This window comes from Ixodes scapularis, unplaced genomic scaffold (assembly GCF_016920785.2).
Source record: "Ixodes scapularis isolate PalLabHiFi unplaced genomic scaffold, ASM1692078v2 PGA_scaffold8__174_contigs__length_109621045, whole genome shotgun sequence".
NCBI classification, from domain to species: Eukaryota; Metazoa; Arthropoda; class Arachnida; order Ixodida; family Ixodidae; genus Ixodes; species Ixodes scapularis.
This window is the reverse complement of record NW_024609883.1, coordinates 357,283-377,267: the sequence shown is the minus strand read 5'-3', so window position 1 is coordinate 377,267 and position 19,985 is coordinate 357,283. Positions and strand designations below refer to the sequence as shown.

At 44.8% G+C, this 19,985-nt stretch overlaps 1 long non-coding RNA gene across 1 annotated transcript in view; it reads right to left on the bottom strand.

Annotated features, from left to right (window-relative positions):
• Nucleotides 1–2,021: 2,021 nt before the first annotated feature.
• Nucleotides 2,022–19,985, bottom strand: part of LOC120839918 — a 41,570-nt gene continuing 23,606 nt past the window's right edge. The window contains exons 4-6 of the long non-coding RNA XR_006076692.1: nucleotides 10,948–11,100; nucleotides 6,245–6,495; nucleotides 2,022–2,047 (exon numbers count right to left, since the gene is read on the bottom strand). This is a non-coding gene — a long non-coding RNA (uncharacterized LOC120839918). The remainder of the gene's footprint in view (nucleotides 2,048–6,244; nucleotides 6,496–10,947; nucleotides 11,101–19,985) is intronic.

Sequence of the window (19,985 nt, the reverse complement as noted above, 5' to 3'; positions counted from 1 at the left end):
GTCCTTTTTACCCCGCTTTCAAAAGCCCCAGTTTCAGAAGCCCATGATGCGAATCCCCCGTGTCAGGCGGCCAGGTCCTCAACTTCACGGCTGATCATTCTGCTTTTAACTAAAAGAAAATGTGTAGTCCAGCTTGTGTAACGTAATCATGAGGTACCCGGGACTTAAGTAATGAATAACTGGATAAAGCTTCCGTTCTTCAGGCGTGCACTAAACACATTCACGTCTTGCGACGTTAGAAGTGAAAATACGAAGACAATATCATTCACTGGCAAAACATTTGATGTTACAGCTATTATCAATAAGCATTTAACCGAAGCTTTCGTTGACTCTGAAGCACGCGCGGATTCACAATTCCGACGAAGTGGGTTCTGTCAAAGCTGTTAAACCGCAGATCATGGCGCCATATTTATCGCAGCAAAAGTATTTGTACTCGTCTAGCTAGATAAACTTTATAACTTTGCGTCTCAGTATCCTTCTATGATAGCGGAGTGCATTGCTGGTGATGCAGATTTATGCAGTTGGCCACTTGTACATCTTTCTAAGTATTTCGGCGATTGAAGTAACCTTATTTTGTTTTTTCTTTCAATTGCATGACCCTTAGTAGGCGCATGGAACAATGCAGGTTGAAGCGCAAAGAGGGTGGGAGGGGCAGTGAGGACGGGGCTTTTGGCACGCGAAGAATACGGGACGGTGTAATTGAACGCGGGGTTTTTCGAAATGTGGGGCTAATGAAGCGGGGCTTTTGCGACAGGGATTCTGTACACGGGGCAATCGTGCTACACCCGTCTTCGCAGACCCCCTTTTGAGAACCACTGCATTGCAGAAGTAGCGGCATAGTCCCAAGTCGAGAGACCTCAAACGACGTGACATTTTGGAATATGATCTGGCTGCGATAAATAGTTTGTCTGTTTTACTGTCAACTAGTAGCTTTTCACGACGACCCCGACGCACTGCTAAAATCCTTAGCAGAGAGAGTACGCCTGTAGTGCGGCACACACACACGCACAAAATATGTCGATGTATTTATTAATATTACCCTAAAAAACGATTGTGGTATAGAAAGAGTCAAGTGCGACGGGTCAAAGCGAGATATTTTTGAGAATGGCCGTTTTGAAAAGGGCCAGGTGAAAAGGGCGAAACGAGAACGGGCCCAAATGACGAGGGTTGGAATGCGAAAGAGAGAAGATCTTTTTGAGAATGGTTGTTTTGAGAAGGGCCAAGTGAGAAGGTCGAAACAAGAACGGGCTCAAATGATAACCACCCACCCGAGAAAGCGCGTCCGCAAACTCGTCCTTCGAGCCCTTTAGGTACTCAATTAGAGGAGACACCTGCTAAGCTCTGCTGTGAGACAAGTCTCCCAAATTCCAACATACTTTGTCTCAATGGGCATCGTTAGCGTTAGTGAACAACCCGCTCAACGAATCCGTCGGACTCCCTGGGGATGACTAGAAGCAGAGGCATACCGAACGGGCCCCACGTTGGATGCGCCATTTTAATGTGAGGTTCTTTACGGAGATCCCTCTACTAATAATCGCTGCCCGATCGGTATGCGCTCCGCCCGTCACCCAGGGAGTGACATAACACAACGAGAAGACAGCGAATTGGTTTGCTGTACCTCTCGGTTGCCCGTCGTCGAGAACCGGCAGTCCAGGCCCGCCGACCCTTGTTGTTGCCCATCAATCAGAGCTCACAGTCGAAGTCCGTGTCCAGGCCTGCGGATCGTCTTTCCCACGCCAGCATGCGTAGGCTGGCTGTCCCAGGCTATCAATGCCCGAGTCTCGCTGCAGAACTACCCCGTGATTGTCATAGCCCAGGTCATATGGCCAGGGCTCGCCGTTTCCACCGGTCTTGCTCCAGACCTCGATGGTGGACCGCTCCGGGGTTCGCCATGGGCCAGGCCAGGCAGCTTGGCTCCGACGTTCTTGTTCGGCTTTAGCCTCGCACAGCACGCACCGTCTTGCTCCAGCTCGTGTCGTCTCCGCCGACCGCCTGTCACATGCCGTCTGCCTCATCTTTCACCCTCGGCTCCCACAACCTGTGCCGACTGTATTGGAAAATAAAGGATCGGTGGCCGAGTGGTCTAGCGCACACCAGCTCGGAGCACGTGGAGCGAAAGCTCGCGCTGCAGAACCCAGGGATCCTGGGTTCGAGCCCCACCCCTGCCCGTTTCAATCTGGATGAGCATCGTACCGGCATGCGGTCGTGTATCACTACTGCGTGATGCACGTTAAAGACCCCAGGCTAGCGGCTGAACCGCACTGGCTAAATTTCTCATCTACAGCTGGGAGACTCGTCGCCCCTGTGAGGCAGACCAAGTTCTAGGCTGTATAAACACACACACAACCCAATTTTTTTTTAAAGGAAACCCTTGTGAATGTGTATATCTGCATTGTAGTAAAAGTTTCAAAATTATACTGTTATGCAAGAGTATACTATGTTAGGCAGAGATGCCCTTACAATCTGCATTCATTATGCATCATCCATTTTTTTTACTAGAGATTAAAGAAAGAATATTTTATATAGCAAGATTTGTAAATTAACTCCATCAATTAATAACCTACCATAACCCAGTTGGCCATCTCTACAGTATTCATTTAATGTCAAATTCATTGTTTAATTGCCATCGACACCAGACCTTCTGAGGTCAAAGTTCATAAATATAGATAGATTAAACTTAGTTTATAAATGAACAAGTGGAACAACCTTCACAAGTTTCCGTCTAAGTATTATGCAATGGTAGTGAAAGGCGTGGAAAAACTACTCGATTTTCAAATTGAAAATATTCGGTCAAAACCTCTATTCGCTTCGAACCCAAAATCCAATATTCGCACAGGACTAGTTCCTAATGTTAACAATGAATAGATCTAAAATTGCGTCACCGCGGGTAGGGGAGTTTACAACTTGGTGCAATCCGAAACAGCCTACCAAGGCAAGAAAATCATTGCACTGAGCAGGATTTGAACACTACATGGACGGGCTGAGAGTCACCCAGATGAATCCAGGGCAATTAAAATCCCCTTCTGATATTAAATCATTGTTTGGGTAGAATTCTGTTAAGTGCCCCAAAGAACTATACATGGCTTCATGAAAGTCACTTATATTTGACTTTGGCAGCCAATGACAAGCACCAATGAATAACCTACGATAACCCAGCTGAAGACGTACCCACAGGGTTTCGAGCAAGGAGTCGGAAGATATTAGTGAACATTTTAGATTGCACTTTAGAGCAATAAGTACACAGCCACCCCTTGCGCTAAAGCTATCTTTTCGGTATACATTGTACTCTTTGCTCAATGTCAGGTACTTACCGTCTACGCATGATGTAAATTAGGTTTCAGTTGCTATGATAATGTCCATTTCGCAAGAGGTGGTGATGCTTTCAAATTCTACCTCTTAAGAGGCTATTAAAATTTACTACAAAAAAAGACAGTGTTGAACAGAAGATTTGTGCACATTCGGGGGTTGTCAGTCAACTGCACGGGGAACTTCAAGTGGCCTTTAAATTGAAATGACAGTTTCAGCAACACTGTCATATATTTCACTGCCGACATGCAATTTATCAAATGACAGCTTGTATCAGACATGGTGCTCCCTAAACCGAGCGGCAAACTCCAACAGTTTCTTTCACCCGAAACGCACTTTTGGAGAGAAGTCCTCCGAAATGCACACCCTGGGTGATACATTCTTTAATTTTGAATCAGAGTACATTATCTTTGTTTTCGAAACTGAGTAATGTGACAATAATGGGACGGTTCGAACCGACACGTTTTGGCCCAAGACAATGCGCTCTTTCAATTTCGCCAACGTTTGGCATGAGATTATCCTTGATGAAATTATATAACAGTTGTTCGTTGTCATTCCAGGTCTCATTTTCGCATTGTGGCAAACCGCCAAAGATGAGATTGTTTCTGCACATCTGGCCATTCATGTTGTTCAAAGTGTCCCTAAATACAGAGACACTCGCAGACACTCCACTCAACAAGATGAAGCATTGCGGTTACACAAGCCAAACTTTCTTTTATTTGCCCCATTTGAGTAACTCTGGCCTCTAAACTAGCACACGTCTGGCCAGGTGGGCTATGCCCTTGTTAATTTTGTTTAGCTTGGCCATACTTTCCCTCTGGTTTTGGTTTCTGACTGCTAATGGGCTATCAATAGCTTCTTGCAGTTTGTCTATTTTCTCACTGTTTGTAATCTCGGGGCCGGGGATGAGCTCAATGTTGCCGGCCGACCCTAGTAACAGGACCAGAAGAGCAAAGAGTTGGACATGGTTGAACATTCCAGGAGATATTAAACTGCTTCGGCAGGAACAGACGAGACTTTCTTTTTGAGCACATTGTAAACCTTCCGATACGAATTTGGTAGGTTGCAATGTCAACTCACATTGGTACACACTGGTGGGATTTGCAGCAGGGTTGGGCAGAAATACTAAAAAAATGTATTTGGAAATACAAATAGTGGGATACATTAAAATAGTAGCTAAAATACTGATACTGAAAAATATCTGTAAAAGGGTGTCGCAATACATATCGGAATTACATTTTAGAGGCAAGAAGTATTTGGAAATATAAATACAGGAATGCATTTAAGGGAAGGCAGAAATACAAATACAGAAATACTGATACTGCAATTCATTTTTCAAATTTGTTTGAGATGCCAAATGAGATGAAGCTTGAAGTTGGAAGTGTAAGTTTTCGATCCTGAAATTACTTTCCCGTAGGCTTGGCACTTTGCTTCAAAGGTAGTGATTTCGGACGATGAGGAGTCTTCAGTGGGCTCAAAAAAACGTTCCATCAAGGATTGACCGTGGTCCCTTCCCTGACATCCTGTCTGTCTGACGAGGGATGCGAAAAAACTGACCTCTAAATAAATTCTATGTCATACTAAATCGCTTTAAAACGTCACCGGGCCGTGCCCAATAAGGACGCCCCTGTCAACATTTATCACATGACGTCACCGTGAAATTAACTGGTATTCTCAATCTGTAGGTGTGGCCTTGAACATGAAACTTTACCACGCTGCTGTATGAAAGGACAATACATACTTTCGTTGAAGGTTACCTCGTGGAAGATTGTGCAGGCAGTGTCATCTGGAATTTTAGAAAATAGTGAACCACCTGAAGCATCCTAAAACACGTATGTCTTCTCTTCTGTTAAGATTGAAAAACCGATTGATACGGTGGCATCCCTTTTGTGAAGGTCCTTCCTGCCGACCCTCCGCCACCAACGCATGGACTGCAGTCCTCAAGTTTTGCCTTGCATACTCCAAATAGAAACCTCGTGGATTGCGGCCTGAGATGGCCGGCACAGGTGCGAGCTCTCTGAGAAACAGCGCGCTTGAGACGAGTCGCAGGTGTACAAAGTCTGGGTCGGCACAGCGAGGCCACGTCTGGCCTCCTTCCTGGGTTTCGGATCACCAGAGCAGCATGTCACGTTCATGTCGGCTGATGACGTACTCTTGAGCCGCCCAATATTACGGGCACCACCGCAGACACATTCGAATATAACTTCACAGCGTGAGTCTTCCTACTATTTCAAGTCAACCACCGCCAGGCTCGTGCTGCAGCGGAGTGTGACTCAGCTTTGCCGGCTGGGAGGACTGTGTACGCTAAGGCAAGAGAGACAGTTAAAAGCAGGCTTTGGATGCCCAGCAAACAATGACTGAATTAACCCCCACCTAAGGACTTGCGGCCCAAGATGCTCCGGCTCCACTCCTGGAACGCCACCTGGTTCGAGTCCCCAACTACGCAATGCTTCTCAGAAGAGAGGACACATACAGAAATAGTTTGGAGAATCGGAAGGAATTTTGGTCACTACCATGGCAACAATGCCCCAGCGTCTCCTTGACCCTGGTGCCCTCAGAAGTAAAAAAAAAAAAGAATGTGTTTCAATCTGTATTTGTTTTGTTTTTTTGAGGGGCGGGGGGGAGTATTACTGAACAAATGTAACGAAATACATTTCATCCTGATTGTATCGCGATACAAAGGAAAATTCAAAATGTATTTCGATACAGGAATACAAATACTGGTGAAAAACATGTATCGCAATACAGAAATACAGATACCAAATGAATTTCTAAAATACTATTGTATCGCGATACTGCCTAACCCTGGACACAACGCAACATTTCCACTGACAAAATGTTGTGCCCGTGAAATATTTCTCAAAACATGTTATGCCCAACCCTCATTTGCAGCCAAACGGAAACTTAAAATGTATTACAAATACTGAAGTGTACGCACCTGCGAGAGATTATTAATACGGTTGGTGCTCTGGCACACTTGGCTGCAAATCCCGAGGCGATGCTTGTGCCAATCTGTTTTGTAGTCCTGTGATGTGGTCACGTGTTGATGACGTGTTGACCAGATCTCCTGACGATGATGGCCACTGGCGCTCTGCACTGGAGTGGTGATTCTTGAAATCACAAAGTGTGTGACGGGCAGAACGCTGTCTAGAGGATACAGCACTTTCCACACAAGAGTAGCCGGGGTGCCTGCGAGAGATTATTGACACGTTTAGTGCTCTGGCATACTTGGCTGCAAATCCCCTTTATTTTAGGATAGCAATGGTTGTAAAACGAAAAAAAACTTAGTATATATAGAGGTGTTGATGTATAAATCAACTTTTCAGCCGAAATGGCTCAATATATAGAAATGCCACTTACACAAGGGTATGACTTATAGTCTGGAAAATATTGTATATCAAAACATATGACAAGGAAATTTGTTTCCCTTTGCTATTTTCTAGCCTTGTTATTGGTTTTGCACGCAAAAAGGACAACTTTATTTACAGGTAGTGTAATACCCCTGTCAGACGGGCTAGTTTAGTGTCACTACAAGCGAGTGCACTTCGCACTTAGTGTCATTTCTGTAGTTTGCCACACGGCTCCTTCCTGAGGAACAGACTTGGCTTGGAGTGAGTTTGACGAACTCACATCGCTCGATCGAGCGCGTGGAATCAGTAGGAGTGTTTCAACAGTAAAACATAACAACACAGAAACCAAAAGCGTTGCGCAAGTTTTATTTTATAAAGAAAAAGAAATTCGTGAAAGAGACGACATGTAGAAGAGTGGCATTGCAAAAAAAGTAGTGGGGTGGACTTGGAGTTTAGCCTTACCTGAATCAAGATTAGCGCAGTGGTGAATTGATAAAAGACGACGACAAAGTCAGTCATTCATGGCTATCTTGGTTAGCAGAGAATGATAGAGCCTACTTTTGTTGCAGCATGTGACTACTTGAGACAACACAATAATTATGATCTGATTAGGCAGTGCAGGGCCTCCTCATAAAGTTCCGTGGAACGAAGCGGAACGCCAAAGTTGGATATGCTTCGTTCTTTATCTCAATTAATCTAACTTAGTTTCAGAGCACAGCTCCTAGGCACCCGCTTCTGAGTTGAGCTGCGTCGGCGTAATCGCGCGTTGAAGCAGTTGCACTAAGGGCAGTTTCCCAAAATGACGTCACACGTGACGTCATGTGTTACGTCACGAGGGTAAAATTTTCCCGCTAAATTTTGCGGTAAAAGTTTTTGCTAAGTTTGGCGGAAAGTTGTTCCGCTAAATTTAGAAGAAAAATTTTACCCGTGTGACGTCACATGACGTCACAGTTAAAATTTCAGATGACGTGTCATGTGACGTCACACGTCAATTCAGCGGTAAAATTTCCCGGCTAAATTTAGCGGGAAATTTAGCGAAAGTTTTACGCTGAGTGAGATGGGAACAGGAGAGGAGGATGGGAGGGTACGGAGGGGGAGCAGCTGGCATACCCTCCCCTTCGTACCCTTCTTCCCTCCTCCTCAAGAGCTGCGCTCCAATTCGGCATTACAGTGAATTGTAAACGTCTAATTTTTTTAACGTGTCTTTATTAAGGGGTATCGGTGGCCGAGTGGGCTAGCGCCCACCAGGTCGGAGTACGTGGAGAGAAAGCTCGCGCTGGAGAACCCAGTGATCCTGAACTCAATCCCCAGCCCTGCCCGAAGAACACACTTCCAACGAAGTGAGTTCGGGGAGCACACTACGCTCGCTTCGGTAGACCAAGTGTGTAATCTCGATAGCACTGTTCAAGGAGTAGAAAGAATAGAAGGAATTAACGCTGCATAAATTTAGTATTATTTGGATAGGAGTAATATTAGATGCGCACTTGTTTTCTGTTGGCAAGATAGTAGTGCATTGTAGAAGAACAAGCGGCGAATCTAGTTTCCAGCCTCGGCCCCAGCGCGACGGCCAGCGACGGCCGGGAGGCACCTGCAAGACTCCACCAGGAATCTGAAGGTGGCAGGAGAGACGCGATAGGCTTGCTTGAAATGGAACTCGCCCAAATGGCGCAAGGTGTCTTCGAACCACCGCTCGTTCCTCTGGAAAGTCCACCGTTCTCGAGTGATCACGGGTAGGTTGTCGGTCACGAGAGCGGCTATGGTGAAGGCATTGGCCTGCAGCTGCTGATCGATGTCACTTGAAATTCTTGCCTGTCCGTCGGCATCCAGGTCCAGCTGCCTCTCATCTGAAAGGCGTTGGGCTCTCACGAAGAAACGTGCCCCAACCACGCGCTTCCACTGTCCGACATCGCGGATATCACGCTCCAGCTCGTCCTCCACACACTCCAAGATGTTTCGTTATGGCGAGTGGCGAGTGGCCAGTGGGCTCACCCACACCAGCTTGGAGCACGCGGAACGAAAGCTCGCGCTGCAGAACCCAGGAATGCTGGGTTCAATCCCTACCTTCTGCTCGTTTTGATCTATGATCCGTTTCACCTTATGTTGTACCACAAACAAGGATAGAAGCGCGAGCTCATAGCGTTGGGAGCTACTCTTAACGCACAAGAGCTTGTGCCGCCAAGATGGGCCCTACAGCAAGGAGCTTGCGCTTGTAACCTTTCCTGCGGTACATCATAAGGTGAAACAGAGTATAGATGAGCATCGTACCGGTGTGCGGACGTGTATCACTGGCTTTTAATGGCTGATCGTAATGATTAAATTGGATTCGAATTTGGATTAAAGCTCGTGACTTAGCGCAACATTGTGTGGTAACGTGTTTCTAATAAGATGGCGAGGTTATTTATGAAAAAATGCGCATGCACTGTAATATTTTGCGTGCCCATTACTTACCCATCGCAATTGCCATCATTTTGGAGTGACACTAAGTTTTCCCGTGTGGCACCAACACACTTGGAGTGTGTTTCGATGGGTTGAAGTGCACTCGCTTGTAGTGACACTAAACTAGCCCGTCTGACAGGGGTATAAGAGTTCTTTCGCCTCCCTCCATTTCATCTCCCTTGGTGAGGTGTCCCATAGCCGTCACTCTATGGAATGCCTCAAATTTTTGTTCCTTTCTCTTGAACCTCTCAGGGAGCACATCTCTAGAAGAAGAAGAGGCACTGGTACAATACACACAAAATCATAAATAACCTAAAAATTGTTGTCAAACAGAAAATCTTCCAGGAATTCTTTTATCTATTCAGATTTACTTCTACAAGACAGGGCCGCCAGTTTCCATGATTTTTTTATCGTAAATATTTGAAAAATGTTCTTATCATCGAACTGCTGTAATATATTATTCACCGGGTACATGTTTCTTCGGTTTCTATTTGCTTTTCAGCTATCGACAAATCGAAAAAAAGGCTTTCTTTGGTTTAGGTGTACAAAACAAAATTTTCCATTTAAATATTTTTGCTCGAGCTCTATGGGAAGCACATGTGTCTTCCTTTATTTTGCCAGTTTATTAAACCTAAATAGTTTGCTACTTTTATCTTAGTTCAAGCTAGGACTGAATCCTGCATACCCACCCCACAATATGTATCGTAATTTTATTTCTTTATCCCATTCATTATCCTGGGTCCATGCCTACCTTTAGCTTTCTTTTTTTTTTGAGCAAGGAATATGCGTACATTTTTTTACATTTTATTATGTCATTCAGTTTAATTTGCGTAATAAATAAAAATCATTAATTTTTACAATTTCTCCCACACATCTTTTTTTTGCCTAGCTGTATGGTGCAAGATACATTTGAGGTTCTTTTGTGGAGTGAGTTGATAAACTGGTTTTATAAATACACCATAACCACTGTTCGATTACGTAATATCAAAGCGACCAGGAAAGGAATGTAGCGGGTGAGTCTTCCCACGTACGGTTGCCGAAAAAGGCTCGACAAACCAGGTTGTCATTATGAGATGAGGTCACAGAAGTGGTGCACGTACATTCGTTCCTAACTGGCATCTGTTCCCACGCTCGGAGAATAGACATGTGAAACCCCAGCTCCACCCAGGGATTCCAGCCTCAGTCCAAGGGCAGAAGGCAGAGCCAAGTCTGCAAGGACGTGCCTTGTTGCATTGGGCAAACGGGACCCACTAAACCTGGTTGGCCTTCCCGACTGGGCTGGATCCAAGGGACCTGACCCAATTCATCCACTAAAGTATCGCACCATGTTAAAAACAAATGTAGCATAAGAATCGCTCCTAGGCTGAAAGTCATCTCATAGTCTAGTTTTAGCGTGTCCAAACACCCTAAAAGCTGTTCAAACAGGACGCTGCAGAGGTCACGTCAAATGAAAGTCGCTTTCTGCCAGTCCCGTTTCAGTTTTCACATTGAACATGAAAATGGCACCGGTTTCTGTAAAGATTTATTGATAATCGTCTAACCCTCTTTTTTAAGAATGCAAGAAAAAAAGTGTTTTCCTCCTCCAAAAAAAAAGAAAAAATTACTAGAGAGGATTACAGTACATAATATACTGGTGCTGCGTTGCAGGGCACCATCCTGCTGTGTCTTCTCGGGGCAGCCCTTTAGTCAGTAAAACTCTGATAATGTAAAAGCTATCATCCCACCTGGGTCATCATCTGCAACTCGTCAACTTACATTTTCTGGATCAATGCTGCATTGGAATGTTTTCAGCAATGTGTGAGAGTGAGTCATGTTTTTTTTTTCCGCACAACTTTGAAATGACTGAATGGTTTACCTCGGCAAAAAATGCACCGTTTGGGGCATGGCCATGCAGGAGGCAATACTTTGACACCAAGAGGTCCCATTCCCTTCCCTTGGCCGGCTCTTGTGGTACCCTTGTTTCTGTGGCCTGAAAGGATTATCCCTTCAGCGCCGTGCATACTTGGGCCTGCATTGAAACCAAAATAATTCCATATGCACCGACTTGCCATTAAAGGCCAAAGTACACTTCTTAACTCTTACTTTCTACTCACCTGACACAGCAGGATGTTGTTAACAGGAATGCCACTGTTCACTAGAAAAATTATTTGTAAATGCTCCATAGTAATGAATCATCGTCAAGATCTAATGAAATAACAAGCATGGCCACTAAAGACGCTGTCCTATATCGTGAAGTAGTAGTGGACGTGATTTGGCTATCATTTGCAAGGCCTAGCTTGATGACATTGTAAATAACTCCGTGTCCGGTCACATAATCTTTTTTTTTTATGCCTTCGCATTAATCCTTTCGTACAAGTGTTGAACTTGGACTGGTTTTGAGCACACTTATATAATTGCTTGAAGCTTTGCTATGGGAATCACGAAAAAAAGAAAGTTGTACTAATGCACCAAGACGATTACCATTGTATATGTCCGAACAAGTTCTCACCTGTTTTCCAGCAAAAGAAACAAATAGCAAAGTTATGCATGAATGATATATTGTGAAGAAGCCTGTCGACAACCTGATGAACAGTGTATTGAATGCGAAGAACAGAGGAACTAACAAGTTTTCTGTTCACCGCATGGTTCACGAAAACTCAAAGCATTTGTGAACTGTGCATTGACATTGTGTAGGCTCATTCTTTTTAAATGAATAAAGTACTCAGAAAATATTTAAGTAGTCTAACGCAGGCCGAGCAGGAAATTTGCAGAAGAATCTGCTCCACAACAGTACTTATAACCGCATTTCTTGAATATTGGCCTGAGAAAATAAACAATTATGTTGTATATTGACATATGCTTACGACGTTATTAAAGGTTCCCTGAAAAGAAATGTTTGTTTAAACAGTCTGCTTTGGCATACGGGTGTCTAAAAATAAATTTTATGCAAAAAAAAAGAATTATTTATTATACGCATATTAATGACGATAGATTTATCTGAAATTCTGCGCATGAAGTCTCTGACTTCACGGAATGGTCACTCATTCTTTCGACCTCAACAAGATGGTCATTTGCTCTTTCCACCTCAACGTGAAGGCAAAGTCGATGAACTTGTCCTCCACGTGACTGAAATGCCAAGAGAGAAATCAAATGGAGAGGAGATGACTACCAACTAAATCGTGTTTTGCGTCACCAAAAATTGCTTTCAAAACATATATTTTTTTTTTTGTGTGTGTAAAACTAATTTTTTGAGATGCATGTCTCCCAACCAGATTTTTAATTTTTTTTTTTTTTTTAGGTTTCCTTTATAGGGGTAGAAAAACAAAATTTCAGCGCTCATTTTCTAGCTTGAATGTGTCGCATGCTGCACCCTAACCTCAAAAACACCAGTCTTCCGTTGAAAGGCACAAGAAAACTAATTTTAAAGCTAAATAAACAATCTTTCAATGTGCACCTGGTGGATGCATGCGGAGCCTATTTGGGAGGTAGTCTAGCAACTTTGGGTAACTTATTACGTAGTCTTGACGGAGCAGATTCTTTCGAAGCAGCGCTGACCTTTGGAATTTCAACATTTTCCTTCTTAGCTTTCCTTCAAGCTCAACTCACAAATCGCGCATTGTACCAAACGGTCCACGAAGACGGAACGACTCCCCTCTTTCTCAGACCCTTGTTCGTGCAACCGGAAATAGCCAATTTAGCCCGTCGCTCAAAACTCGAACAAAAGTTGCTTTTCCGACCCCGTTCAGCCCTAGGTTGACAGTGCTGTGGAAGCTACGTGCCCCTTGGGCCAGCCGCACGCTCGTCACTCCATGGGTACTTCGAACGGCTCGGTTGTAACGAACTGACGCTACTGACACCACCACAACGCTGACAACGCCACCAAGGGCAAAGCTCATAACCACGCCTGCCTTGCTACGTCACGAATATCTTTGCTTTCTGTTCTTGTTTCCGCCAGATATCCCGTGATGCATCGCGCTCTCCGTTCGCTTCTCTTCGAGCGCTTGCTCGAGTGCACCGTTTGGAACGACAAATATAGCCAGTTGTTCAAAATACAAGCGTGCGATTATCATTTAGTATGGTTATTATCCGTCATGATTGACTCATTCCCGAACGAAATTTTAATATTTAAATTTTTGTTTCCGCACCCCTTTAAGATACCAGAGAAGTGGCAGTGCCCCCAAATGAAACAAGGCGTGAAGTTGGGCTAGTTGGTTCATATTGCAAACTTGGAAACAGTGCAAAAAATACAAGGGACAAGAACGAAAAGTGAACAAACACAACGCAGTGTTCATTCACTTCTCGTTCTTGTCGCGCCTTTTTTGCACTGTTTCCAAGTTTGCCCCCAAATGAAGCCCGACACTCGTTTTGCATAAAATTTCAGACACGACTAAACAGCTTCAAGAGAAGCTACCTTCGGCAACTTTGATTGAGCTCGAATGCCAGGTGACGCTTCATGAACCTGCCTAGACACATCTTTATTTGTCTCAAGAGATGCGCTTTGAAGAAATCAGCATGGTCACGAATTAAAAGGAAATGTCTATTCACTATTGTGAACGCTGCAATTTTTATGCAGATGCCTTCCTTTCAGCGTCACACTGCGTAACCGAGGCACTGTAGGAATCTCAGCCAATATGGAACGCAAGGGTCCTCAACCTTTTTTGGTAAAAATAAATAATTCAATTGAACTTATTTATCTTAAAGGACCTTTGCAATAATTTTTAAGCCTCTACTTTTTTTGTGGTTTCCACGTCTCTTGGGGTTCGGACAAGCCAGCGGGCACGGAGAGAGTAACTAAATACCAGTGCGTCATATTTTAATGGGACGACGAAAAATCCTCCTCCACTTACGGGGGCGACCCGCGGTGCCGAAAGCGCGCACTATGGAAAGTCTTTGGTCCTGGGCTTACCACTGGTCAGAGCTGCTAAAAGCTTCTTTTAAGTCAAAATACAAAATATAAGTGGTGCGAACCGTTTCAATTATTTATAAAAGTAGCTTTTGTTCAGTATTTTAGATCAAAAAAGAGACAAGTGCAGTTTATAAAGTATGGAAACAAGAAATGACCCGTCAACATACCCGCCACCAAGCGGTGGAAAAAGGCGGCACATACTAGAAAGGAGTAGTGGGATCAGGCATCTACGAGCGGCAAGCGTAGAAAGGTCCTGGATGTACGCGGCGGCGCTGCGGTCATATACCGGCTCGAGTATCCGACCAGTTCCGAGCGTTCTGAAGGCCTTCGGCGAGCAGCTTTGGCTTGCAGTTTGGCCGTTTGGCAGTATGGCAGCGCAAAGCGGCTCCTGTTCTGAACTAAACTTTACCCCGTGTTTGCTGTCGTTTCTGGGCAATAAACTGTCATGCCGAATTAGTGTTTAAACCAGCAGCAAATGCAATGCAAACCGCCCTAGCCACCCCCTTCATCCAGCCAATCCAGCACGTGCTTTAGTGGCGCCCTCTCGAGCCGTCGACGCGGAGTGCGGCAGCCGTGAGCATTCGCTGAGCTCACTACCCCTCCTCTAGTTCACGGCCACTCAAGCGACCAATAACGTCATGAAGGAGGTTAGTTTTTGCTTGTTTTTGTAATTTTGATTTTGCTAAAACGTTTAAAATAAGCAAAATTTCAGAAAAGTTTTATTAAGTTACTATGTTCAGTGTGCTCAATTTGGGTGCAAATTAAAAACCATTAAAAAGTCCTTGCAGGGCCCCCTTTAAGAAAGTAATTAAAGCACTCAAAAAAATTCAAGCATATGTGACGGAGCACGGTAGACAGTTTCTTGAAATTAATAAATGAACTGGTCAAATGAATTTTAGTATCGGAATGATCCACAACTGCAAACATTTGTAGCTGTGGTCTTGTCAAAAAACAAATTGCGTTATTCCTACGTATTGTTATTCATAACATGACATTTTTTTTTTACGTAAATGTACATGTTAATGCTTATGTTACCCGCGCTCACGAAGAGTTACCTGACATAATCCATGGCAACTCTTCTACATCCGTTATCAATACAAAGCAGGATGGTTTCAGGAAGCATGCATAGTGGCCCCTTACTCTGATTATGCGTAATCGTAAATACAATACTCCAAAGAATTTTTTGTTCTCAATGTTTTGCCAATCTAGGAAAGTGTATGTTTTGAGAAATATTTCACGGGCACAACATTTTGCGAGTGGAAATGTTGTGTTGAGTCCAGGGTTGGGCATGCTATCGCGATGTATCGCGATAGTATTTCAGAAATTCATTTGGTATCTGCATTGCTGTATCGCGATACATTCTTTTAAGCAGTATTTGTATTCCTGTATAGAAATATATTTTGAACGTTCCTTTGTATTGCGATACAATCAGAGTTAAATGTATTTCGTTACATTTCTTGAGAAATACTCCCCTTCTCCCCCCATCCCCTCCCCCTCCTCTCCTCTCCTCCTCCCTCCCTCCCTCCCCCCCTCCCTCCCTCCTCCCCCCCCCCCCTCCCTCCCTCCCCCCCTCCCTCCCCCCCCCAAAAAAAAAGATCAATAAATCCAAACGCATCTTTTTTTTCTTTTTTTTACTTCTTAGAGCACCAGAGTCCAGGAGATGCTGAGGCACTGTATTATGCTGACCAAGGTTCCTTCCGATTCTCCATACTTTTCTATGCGTCCTCCCGGCACACCAGGTGGCGTGCCAGGAGTGGAGCCAGAGCATCTTGTGCCGGAGGTCCCCAGGGGTTTCTTGAGTCATTGTTCGCTGGCATCCAAAGCCTGCTTTTTACTGTCTCTCTTGCCTTTACGGACACAGTACACCCCGCCGGCAAAGCTGATTCACAGTCCGCTGCAGCTCGAGCCTGGTGGTGGTTGACTTGAAATAGTAGGATGACTCACACAGTGAAGTTCAACACATATTCGAATGCGTTTGCGGCTGCGCTCATAATATTGCACGCTCAATGGTACGTCATCAGCCGGCGTGAACGTGACCCACTGCTCTGGTGATCCGAAACCCAGGAAGAAGGCCAGATGTGGCCTCGCCATACCGACCCAGACTTCGTACACCTACGACTCGTCTCGAGCGCGCTGTTTATGGGAGAGCTCGCACCTGTACGGGGCAATATCAGGTAGCAATCCACGATGTCTCTGTTTGAATTAAGTAAGGCGAAACTTGAGGACTGCAGTCCATGCGTTGGTGGCCGAGGGTCGGCAGAAAGGACCTTCACAGCAGGGATGCCACCGTATCTTTTTTTCAACCGTAACAGAATATAAGACATGTGTTCCAGAATGCTTCAGGTTGTCCACTATTCTCGAAAATTACAAATGACACTGCCTGCACGATCTTCAACGAGGTAACCTACAACGAAAGTATGTATTCTCCTTTCATACATTAGCGTGGCAAAGTTTCATGTTCAAGGCCACACCTACAGATTGAGAATACCAGTTCTTTCCACCGTGACATCATGTGATCATTGTTGATAGGGACGTCCTTATTGGATAGGGGCATGGTGACGTTTTGATGGGATTTAGGATGACATAGAATTTGTTTAGAGGTCGAAGTCTTTTCGGATCCCTCGTAAGAGAGACAGGATGTCAGGTAAGGGACCGCGGTCAGTCCTTGATGGAACGTTTTTTTGAGCCCATTGAAGACTCCTCGTCGTCCGAAATCACTACCTTCAAGGCAAAGTGTTGTGGGGATTGTGATCCCTCAACATTCTGTCGCGTCAGCGTTTTGGCACGCCGTGGCGGCCACGCCGACGTAGCGAGAGGTGGCGCTGCTTACCACTGTGAGTGGCTTCCTCCTCTCCCCCTTGGGGCGATTTCCGTGACGAACCCCCGCGAAAGGAGATCGACGTGTCGCTCCTTGATTGGCCACTTCGCCCCCGCCGTGATCTTAAAACCAGCGGACAGCAGTCTCGCTGGTCTCTTCTTCCTGGGATTCGGCGGCGGCGACAACGGGGACCCTTCCGGCGCACCGGTGAGTGTTTACCCCGTACTTTGTACCTTAGTGGACGACCGTTCGGCCGTGGGCGATCTCCACACCGACGGCGTTCACCAGCTTATAGTCGCTGTTTTGTTGTTATTTTGTTTCATTGTAAATAAACAGTTTATCACCGTTACCAACGTGACTGGTGTTTGTTTGCGCTCAACGAGCAGCATGCCACGCGAGCACGAACCCGCTTCGCGGTAGAGCGTCTCGCCGCGAACGTGGAACTCCCAAAGGCAGTGGCCCTAAGGAGAACCACAGTGTCAAGCCTACGGGAAAGTAATTTCGGGATCCAAAACTTCCACTTCCGACTTAAAGCCTCATCTCATTTGGCGTCTTAAACAAATTGAAAGAAATGTATTGCAGTGTCAGCATTTCTGTGTTTGTATTTCTGCCCTCCCTAATATGTATTCCTGTAGTTGCATTTCCAAAGAGTTTTTGCCTCTATTTAAAATGTATTTTCGATATGTATTGCGATACACATTTGCAGATATATTTCAGTATCAGTATTTTAGCTACTCTTTCAATGTATCCCAGTATTTGTATTTCCAAATACATTTTTGAGTATTTCTGCCCGACCCTGGTTGTGTCTTTGTTATTACTACGTATTTGCTCATTTAAACTTTTCTTATACCGTATTTTTGCGATTCTAAGCACCCCCCCCCCCCCCCCCCCATTTCAAACATAAACACCTGAAAAAAAGTTTGCATGCGAAAGTAAGCACCCCCCTCCCAACAAGAAATTTGTGATCGGAGACACCGGCATCACCAAGCGCCGGATGAAGCTGCGTCGCGATTCTCGCTACGCACTCGGGCTGATCGGCAATGCCGATGAGACCCCTGTGTACATAGACATGTCAAGGACGTGCACCGTGAACCCAGTAGGCGCCCGAGCAGTGCGTACGACTGGCTATGCGAAGCAAAGGGTGACCGTAATGCTGTGCATCACAGCTGACGGTCGCAAACTTCCACCCTACATCATCCTCAAAACACTAGTCGCGAAAGCAACTAGTCAACGGTGGTGCAAACTGAAGGCAAGCGGGCTACTCTCGAGTCTTTATTTATTTCCCTTAGAAAATTTATTCTTTCATTTTGATTATATTAAATTCATATTTCTTGTGCAAATTTCGTATTTTCGGGGCATATTCCGAATCTAAGCACCCCCCCCCCCCCTTTGAACATCGCGGGTGTGAAAAAAAGGGAGTGTTTAGAATCGAGTAAATACGGTATTTTTCCAATACAATATTCGCAAAAATTGTTTTTTTTTTAATTAAGCAGTTTACACTACCTTTCACTGTTTATTGCAATTGTTCCTCCACTCTCAGTAAGGAAATCAATGTTTTCGTAATACTTGGTATTTGAATCCTCCTGTTGCGTTATAATCGTGTATGTACTCAATGCGGTGCATTATGGGAAATGTCCCATAATGCACCGTGCGGGGACGAGGAGGAGGAGGATAGGGGAGGAGCTTGAAGGAGGAGGGGAGGAGGAGGAGGAGGGAGGGAGGAGGTGTATACCCTTTCCACACTATTCTCCCTCTTTCTCTTCAAGAGCTGTGCTCCAATTCAGCGTCACGGGGTGTTGTAAGCGTATAATTTTTTTTAAGGTTCAAAGACATTTGCCGCGTGACACACCATTTACTTAGTTTGGCCAAGAAGAAGAAGAAGAAGAAACTTAGGTGTTTAATGGCACAGCGGCAACTAAGGCCATAGTGTGCCAAACACAAGGTAAGTTAAAGGCAATACTGAAAAGACCTATAGTAGGTAGTTCCATCTTAAAACTATGGAAAATAAATGATTAAAACCTTACAAGATACAGGCCTATCAAAGCCTCCAGAAATTTTAACCAATGCTCCACTTACCAGAGGCACTCTAAAGGAATTTCATTCACGCAAGGAAGTATGGAAAATGTGCCGACGATACAAGATCGCCGGCTCTCTGCCACCACTAATTTTCAGGTATACGTTATAGAAAAGAAAACAAACTAAATTTCACAGCCGATGTAGGATGCCAATGCTATCTAAAAACTGAAAGACTTGACGGTGCGGTACAAGAGGTTCATCACCCAATAATAATGCCGGGTGGAACGGGACGCGATTCCGAAAAAAGGTAGAGAAAAAAGTGGTGCGTTCGTGATGGTACTTAGGACATACGATAACAATATGCAAGACGCTCAAAGACTCGTTACAGTGTTCACATTTCGGAGCTGCCTCTGCCCGTAGGAGGTACCCATGCGTGAGATGGGTGTGTCCCAGTCTCAGATGACAGAGCACAACCTCAAAGAAGCGCTCCCTGTGTCGGCAACTTGCCCATTCCGCAGGGTAGGTTTCACACAATGAAGCTTGTTGTGTATTTCCGTGTCCTATTCTAACTGCCACTTTTTCTGGATTGCTTTTTTTAGACTGTGTTTGTAACGAGTGCACGGAATGTCCTTGATATCCACTTGCCTCTCAATGCACGTACTGGCAGCTCTATCAGCATCCTCATTTCCTTGAATACCGACGTGACTAGGCGCCCAGCAGAAATTGATGTGTAAATCTGATTTTGCTGCAGTGTGCACAATGTTCCGGAGCCTAGTAACGAAGGTATTCTTTGGTACTTCCAAAGAAGCAAGTGCCTTTAAAGCGCTGAGAGAATCAGAGCAGATAACAGAATGCTGGATAGCGTTTTCTATAATGAATTCAACAGCTAAAATTAAAGCATATAATTCTGCAGTAAATATTGAGGCTCTGGCATCAAGACGCCTAACAACCTTCCATGTCTCGCTTATAACAGCACAACCGACAGCACAGTCACTCTTAGTACCATCTGTGAAGAAACTCCTATAGTCACTGTACGTATAAGCAACCTGGGAAAACTCCTGCTGCAGGGCAGCAACAGGAGTTTGCCGCTTATTATATTTGATCAGAGTAAAATTGATTATGGGTGCTACGCACTCCCAAGGAGCCACTGCCAGTGGAAGTTGGGCAACTAGGC